This window comes from Pteropus medius, unplaced genomic scaffold (assembly GCF_902729225.1).
Source record: "Pteropus medius unplaced genomic scaffold, Ma_sr-lr_union100, whole genome shotgun sequence".
NCBI lineage: Eukaryota > Metazoa > Chordata > Mammalia > Chiroptera > Pteropodidae > Pteropus > Pteropus medius.
In genome coordinates, this window is record NW_024345861.1 from 3,737,157 (window position 1) to 3,748,067 (window position 10,911).

At 35.3% G+C, this 10,911-nt stretch overlaps 1 protein-coding gene and 1 pseudogene across 10 annotated transcripts in view; one reads left to right on the top strand and one right to left on the bottom strand.

Annotated features, from left to right (window-relative positions):
• THOC2 (THO complex subunit 2) overlaps positions 1–2,127 on the top strand; it is a 99,199-nt gene extending 97,072 nt beyond the window's left edge. For all 10 annotated transcript variants that reach the window (XM_039874699.1, XM_039874700.1, XM_039874703.1 and 7 more), the window contains one exon: positions 590–2,127. The gene's annotated coding sequence lies outside the window, so the exon portion shown is untranslated. The remainder of the gene's footprint in view (positions 1–589) is intronic.
• Positions 301–5,196, bottom strand: LOC120612252 (tyrosine-protein kinase Fer-like; annotated as a pseudogene).
• Positions 5,197–10,911: the final 5,715 nt, after the last annotated feature.

The following is a 10,911-nucleotide window of genomic DNA, read 5'->3' on the forward strand; positions in this document are numbered from 1 at the left end:
AATTCCCAACAGAAGGTGATGTTTACAGAGATAAATTGTCTTAACAGAGTGGAGGGCCACTTTTTGTTGCAATGTGCCCTACAAACATGACATTACCAATACAGTTTATAGCACTGATACAGTAGAGGTGTCTAGGGTGGAGGGCAGCCAACTTTGAACTGAGCCTGAAGTAGAAACCATCTGAGAAACATCAGTTGTCCTAGGTGTAAAAAAGATAGATCTGTGTGATCCCTTGCATTTGGAGCCTGTGCTTTCTTATTTACAGTAGTTAAAAGTGGCCCATAGTTTTAAAAAAGTTAAAAAACCTTAGAGAATGTTCTAGTTAATGTGGTATAAACTCATTGTTAATGAGAAAATATTACCCTGCTAGAAGATAGAGTCCTGAAGGCTGAGTTTGCATTGTTTCATCACTATGTGACTTTCTTCTTGATGGCAGTTTTCTTTCTGAAGTTCACTTTAGGGTGGTTTTCAAGTTTGTAATCCCAACACTTCAGCACTGTTTTATAAATACATTCTGGACACTGCTGAGAGACTGACATCCAGTATCTTCTTTCCACTTGCTCTCGTGCTTGCTGATTTGTCATTCCAGGATATGGACAGACCCCTAAGCTGAAGGTCTCCCAGAGGAGGATGCCAAAGCTACATGCGTCACTCTCAGAACGATATCTCCCATAATTAAGAGCTTCTGGTGCTGTCCATTTAATGGGAATCTGCTTTAAGTCAGAAGATGAATACAAACCACCATCCTCTTAACGAGACATTCCAAAGTCACTGATTTTTTGAACATTATTTTCACCTCCAGGCAGTTTCTTGCAGCAAGGTCCCTGTGTATACAATTTTTACTCGAGATTCGCCATCCAGAAGCAGCATCTAATGAAAATTTCACTAACTGTTTTAGTTCATCCATCTTTCTCAGAAAAGAGAGGAAATCGCCTCCTGGAACAAGTTCTTTAATGATGTAGATAGGCTGTATTTGTGTGTGAACTCTCTTATAAGTCTGACAATATTGGGGTGATTATATTGCTTGAGGATTTTGGCTTCTTGTAAAAATTTTAATTTCAGTTCCTGGGAAAGGTCATCTTTACATGTTTTAACAGCAATAGCATTTTTATCCTTTAATGTACCCTTAAATATCTCATCCAAACTTTCCTTGCCGAGTAATTCTCCTATTGTGACATCCTCATGATTGAGAACCCATTTCTTATTCGAGTTATGGCCATACTGATAACATGATACTCTTTATTGGAACATTGACATTTTTGCCATTTAAAAAATTGCACATAACATAAAACTTGCCATTTTAAAGTGGTTTTTAGTATAGTCACTATGTTGTATAACCATCACTACTAATTCTAGGACATTTCCATCACCCCAAAGAGAGCCCCACAGTTGTTAGCAGTCACTCCCAATTCTCCCCTTTCTCCAGCCCCTGGAAATGATTAATGTACTTTCTGTCTATAGATTTGCCTGTTTTGGACATTTCATAAAAATGGAATCATGCAATATGTGGCCTTTTGTGTCTGGCTTCTTTCACATAGTATCATGTTTTCAAGGTTCACCCATGTCGTAGCATGTATTAGAACTTTATTTCTTTTAATAATTGAATAATATTTCATTGTATGAATGTGTACCACATTTTGTTTATCCATTCATCAGTGATGGACAGGAGCAATGATTTTTAAGTATTAAAATTGTTAAGTTCAACGTTAGTGTATCCACAGTTATAATTGATAATATCAAGATTATACATGGTGTGAACAGAATGCTGTATAGAAATGATATGTAAATTATTTGTCAGCATTTCATGCAAGTGTGATTATTTTCTAAGGCTCTTCTAGCTCTGGTTTTATGAAATATGTGAATGTAGTATTTTCATCAATAAAGTTTAATGCGTTAAGCATTAGTTTAAAAATTGAATGAGAACAATGTTAGGCAGATAAGAAGTTATTTGCCACATGTTGTAATGATCATGTTTTGAATTAATTTCAATATGCAGTATTTGAAAAATGTCAATACATAAAGGAAAGGAGTATAATTAAGTCAATATATTTTTAAAGCAATTTTTATAATTTAGCAAACATTGCATCTTAATATAAGTCACTATTAAAATCGTGTCCTTGTGAAAAATGTGATGTCATTTTTCTTTTTTTGTTGATCATGTAAAATTGGTTCCTTTTCATTGCTACACATTTTGTTTACTTTTGATAAGCTATTGCTTGCCCCTGTGAAATATTTTACTTGTTTTGATTTAATTTTTTTTCTTCTTCCCCTCCCCCCAACCTCTCCCTCTCATAGACAAAATGTTCAGATTTTTAAAAAGTCATCATAGTGTGCCTATCTTTAATGGTTTATGAGAGTGGGCAATAAGTAATACGCAAATATTTCATCCTTTTTTATCCTTATCTAGGGACTCAATTCAAACCTTTGTTATTGACAGAACTCACTCACTGATTTTTCTTTCTTAAATCTTCCTTCCTCTCCTTTCCCTCCTTCCTTTTTGCCTGCCTGCATGCCTTCTTTTCTCTTTACCTTCTCCTCTCCTTCTGTCATCTTCTCTCCTTTCTTCCTCCTCTCTCCTCTTTCCTTCTTCGTAGCTATTTCTTCTATTTTCGGCCATCTTCCTCCCTCCCTCACTCCTCCTTCCTGGCTATTCCTTTCTAGCTTCATTTCATTTCGGCTCCTTCCTTTCCTTCTTCCTTCCTATCAATATAATCACTTTGTTTCTTTCAGGTGAGATTGGAATGAAATTGTTCACCTGTGACCAGAAATTTATTTTCCTGAGTAGATTGCCGAGAATTATGAATGAAGAGGGCCCATGTGCATCTCCTTAAATTATTCAGTCATCTGCTTTATTGATCCATGTCAAAAACTTAAAATTGTTGAGTTGTGCATTACTGTATTTAACTTGTTGCTTAGTTTCTACATGTTTATTTTCAGTAAATGGCTGAAAGTGTTCACTATTCTATATTTTTAGCACAATGTGCTGCATACAGTTCCCAACAAGCAAATAAGATTACATGTGTATAGAATTTCACTTTAGGTTAACTAAATATGCCTGGGTTTAGTCGTCCCCCTCCCCCGACTCTGAAATGCTTCCTTTTTATTGTTTGAAACTGAAAATAAATAATTATTGAACCATTTTGAATTTACCTCATTTTAAAACTCAGTTTTAATTTATTATTTGGCCTGTTTTTAATAGTACTCACTAAAAACAAAGTGGGAGCAGTTCTAATGCAATGTGTAGGAATCACTTTATATAGTACATGTACAACATTAAAACCTGTTTAAAAACGAAAAAGGTACCAGCACTTGTCCCTTTCCATTTTTTCTTGTAATTATGTTAGAGAAATCTGCAGGAGGGAAATCAAAAGTTAATTGTGTTTTAATTCTACAGCTTCAGGAGCTTTGTATTGCTGAACTTTCGTCTGGAAAAATTTCACAGTGACATTTTTAAAAGAAAATTTTTTTATCTACTGAATTCTACCAGTGTAACTTTTTTTCTAAATAAACAATAGTTTTTTTCAAATGATTGTATATCATTGTATATATTGTTGCTTATTCAAAATAGCTTAGCAAAGATAATTCATTAAGGTTCCGAGCCCTTTCTCTTTTCTGTCTTAGTCCATGAACTATATTTTCAAATGACATCTCATTCAATAATATGAAAAAGTCCTATTTGCTCACCTCTGCACCTGGGATAAACAGTGGGCTGAAATCATGTCAAGAATTACCATTTACTCTTCAGTTACTTGGAACCAATGATATCTATGCAAATTACTTTTTTAAGTGAAGGACAGCAAAGGCTATAATTTTTAAAAGGATCAGACAATGCTGAACATATTTTAGAATTGGCAAAGGGATATAAATCTTGATGGCCCTTTTCAGGTAATTGTAATTTGCAAAATTTGATGACCACAATAATTATTTATGGGAAGTGATCCATTCAGTGACTGTTGAGCACCTGTAATGTGCCTGGCATAAAAAGAAATGATACATTTTAGAATGATTTTAACATTGAGAAAATAACTGGTTTACCTTAAAAATCATTTATCTGAAATACATCAGGGAAGAGTTTATCAGTTGTTACATTGTATTCACATTTTAAAGATTACATGATTGTGAGTTTGAATGAGAAAATTCACTACTTAGCATAGTTTCTCTTCTTGTCACCCAAATTATTGAATGCAGGTAATCTTTGCTTGTGGCCTTGCTAGAAATTTATTGAGGATGGAAAATGCTAACTTTGGATTTAACTGTGTAAAAATAATTTATGTTAAAGGTAACAAATCTGTATTTGTGTAGTGATATTTTAAAGCATCTACTCTCTGCTAGGTACTGAGGAGTATTAAGACCTAACTTCTGTACTTAGGTGCTTCTAATGTAGCTTGAGAAATTAGAGACAAATGAATGCTATTAGTGGTCGGCAAACTTTTTCTGTAAAGGACCAGGTCACAAATATTTGAGGCTTTGCGGCTATGTAAACCCACTGCAACTTCTCAGCTCTGTGATTATAGCATGAAAGCAGCCATAGGCGATATGTAAATGAATGAACGTGACTGAGTTCCAGTAAAACTTTATTTATAAAAACCTGTTATAGATAATGCTATAGAAGTTTATTTAACAAATATTTGAGTTACTAATGCATCAGAGGTACAGCCATGAGCAAAACAAAGTCCCTATGCCCTCATGGAACTTCCATTAGTCAGTGGAGGCAAACAACGAATGTTTAATGTTTGATAGAGGGAAGTCCTCTGAAGAAAAATAAACCTGGATAAAGGAGGCTGTGGCAGTTATCACAGTATGAATATTTTATTACTAAGTAATATGAGCAGGAGATATTCCTAATCCCCCACCCATCTTTGAAACTTTACATGAAAATCATGTAATGTGCAGGATTTCTCAGGATCTAGGCTCTAAGTGATAGTGGCTGATGTCTAAGCTTATCATTTTCTAGAAAGGAGTTCTTAACTTTAGGTTCATAAATGGACTTGGAGGATTTCTATGGACCTTCCCCCTCCCCAGAAGTTGTGGTTTACATGCATTTTTGGGGGGTCTATAGTTTTCACCCAATTCTCAGAAAGATAGCTCTAAGGTGGTGAGTTGGTTTTTTTGGGTCTTGTTCCTAAGAACTCTAAAACTTATAACCCTGAACCTGTCTGTCTCAAGCTGGCGAGAAGTTGGAAGATAGTCATCCATCCTTTACCCTGTCTAAATGGCAGGGGCAAAAGTTAGAACATCTTGCCTTGTCAAACGATCTGCAAGTGATTTTCAATTTATTGGAAAATTGCTGGTCCATGATATAGGGCCATTTTCTATTTTGAGAAAGCACTTTAGCTGAGTAAGGTAGAAGTTCTAGTAGCCTTATTTTTTTCTCCACTATGTAATTGTTTTATTTCTACCCTATTATGTTCCAAAAGTGATTTATGGAAAAATGTACAGTACAGTATTTAAAAAGTAAATGAGAAAATTTGACTTCTGGGTGAAATTAATACCTAAAATGAGGTTAATATACCAAAATGTCATGTGCACCTGGCTGTGAATTGGCTCCGCGAAACCTGGTAGGCCACATAGGAGAAAGTAATGTGTCAGTTAACAGTAATTATAGTGTGCATCAAATAAAAAGCCAGTCATGGTGGAGAAGAACATTTTCTGGCAGTGAAGCCCGAAAAACTTTGCATCCTCATAAAGAAACAGCCCTGCCTTTTCAGTAAATCAAGGGTATGTATCTTGTAGTGGCCCTAAGTGTCAGCTGATGGCCAACACCTCAACTCATTCTAGTAAGGATATGTCTACAATGACACTGAAATATGTGGTCCAGGCATGCAGGTCTCTGATGGTTTGGTTTAGTCCAGGAAAACATTTTTGAGTATTTGGGACAAAGATTCCTCAGCTAGGACTTAACGATGGCCTTACTTTTTATAAGCATGTTTGTAAAGATCAGAAACTCATGTGACCATTGTTTGGTTCCCATGATACAACTAACATAAACAAGATTTCATTAGTTTAAATCCTGTGCCAGGACTTTGATTTTTTTTTTTTAATGGATACTGATCTCTAAGGCTTCCTTTTAGATAGAATGAAGCTTATAATATTACAGCTGCTTAATATTCTCTTACCATTTATCAGAAGCATGGTTTAAATGTTTAATTTTTTAAATTGAAGTAACCATTTTTAGAGACACTGTCAAGGTCAAAGATTTTGTGTCTAGAGTTGAGAAAAAAGGAGCTGCTTAAAATATGCTAACTAATGCTAATTGAATACAGAGTATTGTATTTATGATGCAAATTGATATAAAAATAGAAGGGATATTGTAAATAGTAACTAAAGGAAGTATAGCAATCTGAGAAGATATACTTTAATAATAATTAACTTTTTGTTCTTGATTCTTAGGTACTGTTTTAAGCTCTAATGACCATTATTTCTATATGGGTCAGGCTAACACAGCTTAATTCCTTTGATATGTTGTTAAATGAAAGTGTTTAATAGAGGAAAAAGGAAAGGAGAATATTTCAATTGAGGACAGGGAACATAAACTTGAGAAATGCATCATCATAAGTCAGACTTAACTTTTGTTTCAGGCATAGGAGCTAGAAAATGACCTGGGTCTTAACCTCTAGCTTACTCTGAACTCTAGTTTTTGTCAGATGATGGCTAGATGTTCTCGGACGTGAGTATCAGGTTGATGAAGAGCTACTTACAAAATTTTAACCAGAATGATATTGTACTATATTCAAGGGCTTCGTGATTCTAATTTTGTGCAGTGTGTAGGAGTATTCATTTATTAGGGTTACATATATCATCAAAGAATATGAATTGCCATTAGATATGCCACTGCTAGGCACCTTTTGTGCTTTCCAGGATAACCGATCCAAGATAACAGTAATACAGACGAAATATCACGCAAACAAGTTACAAGCAGGAAATGAAATGTAAAATGAGTAAGGTTTTCATACCACATACATCTGGAGGCATTATATTTTAAGATAATGGTGAGTACTCAGGGTAAGAATGACCTTAGACTAGGTGTGATTTGGAAAATCTTGTTCTCAACAGATCATCTGGGAAGATTTCATGAAGGATTTGGATGTTCAATAAGCTAATCTATTTCTACTCAGACCTAGAGGGTGTGTTTTGGGGTCTGGTTTAACCATAAATTGGCACTGGAGGAGAGAGAATGTTGGACTTGGAATTCAGACCCATTCTGGCATACTGCAGAATCCTTGAAGCCAAACCTGTTATCATACTAGCCCAGGATTAGATTATATTTGAGAAGCAAATGCTCCCTACCTCTTCGTATACTGTTCGATGCTGCCTCGACTTTTTCTTTTTAAATTGGTTTTTATGACTAAGCCTGACATCAACCTTTTTATTGCCTTAATCAGTGTCATTCACATTTTTCATATCTTTATGGGTAATCAAAAAGTTATTGCTTCTATGTCAAGATGGCTTTTCTTGTTTCCTTTGGGAGTGAGCTCCACTTGTACTTCCTCACCTGGTCTTCACAATGCCCTTTTGTTAATAAATTAAATCTATTATAAGCATGTATTGTGCACCTGGCATGGTACACTCAATAACTGTTAGCAATTGTTATTAGTGGTAATATTTATACCAGTAGTTTGCAAACTGGGAATCATCGGAATCAGAATTAATTGGGAAACTTTAGGCCCTCTACCCAAAATATACTGAGTCAGAATCCTCTTGAGGTTAGGAGTCTGGAGTGTTTAATTTTCATCTAATGTAGGGTTGATATTTAGGAATTACAAACTTTAACCAGCCTGTGATCCCAACATCTCTGTTCTTACCCCAGTTAGGGACAGAATCCATCCAGAGACTTCTTATTTTGGAGTGGGAGGATAAGTATATTAGGCTCCAGAGACAACCCATCCTTAGCAAGAGATATTTTAAAAGCAAGAGCAACAGTTGCTTCCCTGGCCCATGCTGCTCTTGTTCACTCCGACCCCCTGTCTTCTCCAGCCTACCTTCACTGACCTTTTGGATCTAACCTCTTGTTAGCCTAGACATGTGCTGTCAGCAAGCATCTACTACTAAGGTAAGCAGTTTGGAGTTCAGAATTACTTTTGATACTACTTATACCTCCTCCTTTAACTTTTATCTGTAATGGTTCAATTTTGTATGATCAGGGCTGAGTTTTGTTCTCCATTCCTTTTCCTTGCACAATATCCTGATATCGGTGAGTTGGGGGGTGTGTGCATAAACATTTAATAATTCAATGCTATTACTTTCTAACCACTGTTCTAGCTGCACCCCACAAATTTGATGTGGTATTTTCATTTTCATTTGACTCAAAGTATTTTCCAACTTCCTTGTGATTTATTCTTTGACTCATGTATTTATTTAGAAGTATGTTGCTTAATTTCCAAGTATTTGTAGATTTTTGGGTTATCTTTCTGTTAACAATATCTAATTTAGTTCTATTGTAGTCAAAGAACACACTATGAATTATTTAAATCCTCTTATATTTACTGAGACTTGTTTTATGACACAGCAGCTGGTCTACCATGGTGAATATTCCACATCGCTTGAAAAGAATGTATATTCTGTTTTTGTTGAATGTAGTGTTCTATAAATGCCGGTTAGATAAACTTCATTGGTGGTGTTGCAAATCTTCTGTATCCTGACTGATTTTCTGTCTGGTCTGTCAATTACTGAGAGGTGTACTGAAATTTACAAATATAATTGTGGATTTGTCTTATTCTTTTAGTTTTGTCAGTTTTTGCACCATGTAATTTGAAACTGTTATTAGGCACATGCATATTTAGGTTTATGTTTTCCTGGTGAGTCGACTCCTTTATCAAAATGAAATATCCCTCTTTATCCCTGGTAATATTCCTCATTCTAATATCTACTTTAATATTAATGTAATTTCTCAAGCTTTTTAAAATTGTATTTGTATGGTATATTTTTCCATCTATTTCCTTCATATTGATAATAGGTTTCCTTTTAATTCAATTCGACAATTGTTGCCTCTTAATTGGAGTGTTTAGACTATACATTTAATGTCATTATTGATATGATTGGGTTTAATTCCAACATCTTGCTATTTGTTTTCTATTTGTCCTCTCTTTTTTCCTCTTTTCCTGCCTTCTTTTAGATGGTTTGTGCCTCAGTTTCCTCATTGGTAAAATGAGGCTAATAATAACCACCATTTCATAAGGTAGTCCCAAGGATTAAATACGATAATTTATACAATGGTGCTTGGTACATATTTATATAGCTATATGTATATTTTAAATCAGAGGATGGAGAACTCCTTGGGATATCAACTCTCCAAAGGTTTTTGGTTCTAGACCTGTTATGTACCTACATGAGTGAGGTAGGTAATTGTCTATAGGTGTAGTTTGGACACTGAAAGGCCGTGGTTCCAAATATCTCCCCTACTGGCTAGCTATGGTGTGTTAAATTCTCACAATTAAGCACTTTACAGAAACTTCTGGAAATGCACATATTCTTTAAGTTAAAGCATTATAGGAGGAGGCAATCAATTTTCTCACTAGCACTGAAGTGCAAATGATTCTTGATGATACTCTATAATGCTCCCATATTCCCTAGGAAAGTATTGAGAGGTTTTGTCTAGGCAAAAGTCAGAGAAAAGGACATAGCCTGATCCTGGGAGAGCACCACAGTGGCCAGCTCCAATGGCTACTTGAAGTTCAAAGGAGAGGTAGGACAAAGTTCCCAAAAAGGACCTGGCCTTTTTAGTTGTTTTACCTTGGGCTTATTTGTGAAGTTAAACTTCTGGTTTTGTATTTGTTGGTTTCCTCCAATTTCCCTGTAGGAGTAATTGATATTTAACTATTTGACTTTTATAGTAGATGACTGGGTCATACTTTCCATTTTACACACCTCCAAAATATGAAGTGACTGATTTAGAAGTCTAAGTGGCAGTGGGTTGAGAGCAGTTGAGCTTTTCCCTCTTTTGCTTCTTCACTGAGGATTTGTTTTGTTCCTATGAACTCTGCAACACTGATGTGGAATGTAAGCTCCATGAGTACTGGAACTGTTTAATGCCAGCACATAACACAGTGCATGCCATTGTAGGTATTCAATAAAAATTTGACCTATTTGTCGTTTCCTCCAAATGAATAGGAACATTTAAATTAGATCATTATCACCTGTTTGACTCCCTGCCCTCATTGTTCTTCAATTCATCTCATTTGGACCATTCACCTTCTCTGAACTGAGCTCCAAACTTAGGTTCTTGGCCTTGTCCTACCTATCATTCTCCCCTATCATTCATTGTCCTCTCCAACTTTTTTATCCAAAGGCCTTTAGAGGTCAGAGACTATTAGCCTGTAAGCTAAAATCCTTCATTACCCTGGGTACTCGTGGTTCACTTTATACGATAAATGTTTCTGTAAAGCACTCTCGAGCACACACATACATAAATAGTTTTTTTTTTCACTTCTGATCTTCATTTGTCAACATATTCTAAAACTAACCCAGTCAGATAGTTAATAAAAGGTACTTAAGCACAGAAGGAGATCCTATTGTTTCAGGGAACTCTGGTGAATTACTTCATTAAAAAAGAAGCTTTAGGAAAATGAATGTGTACTCTTGTGTCCTAAATTTGAGTTTCATATATTGGTATTCCTGAAAGTGAGGACCAGCTATATTTTCTCTTAAATTTTTTTCCCATGGCTATTATGTCTATTGTGATAGTTTCCTCTGAATTCTAGGGACCAAATTTTCTTGCTTCATTTATTTATTTTAGTTATTTGTCATCAACTTGCAACAATTACAGAGAAATCACTCATTTTACAAATGTTGATTGATCATGTAGGATGTGGAAGACACGGTACTTGGCCTTGGGGATCCACAATCAAGCATGGCAAGATCTGTGCCAAGGTGCTCAGTCTGGTAAGGGAGGAAGATAAATCAATAGGCAATTTC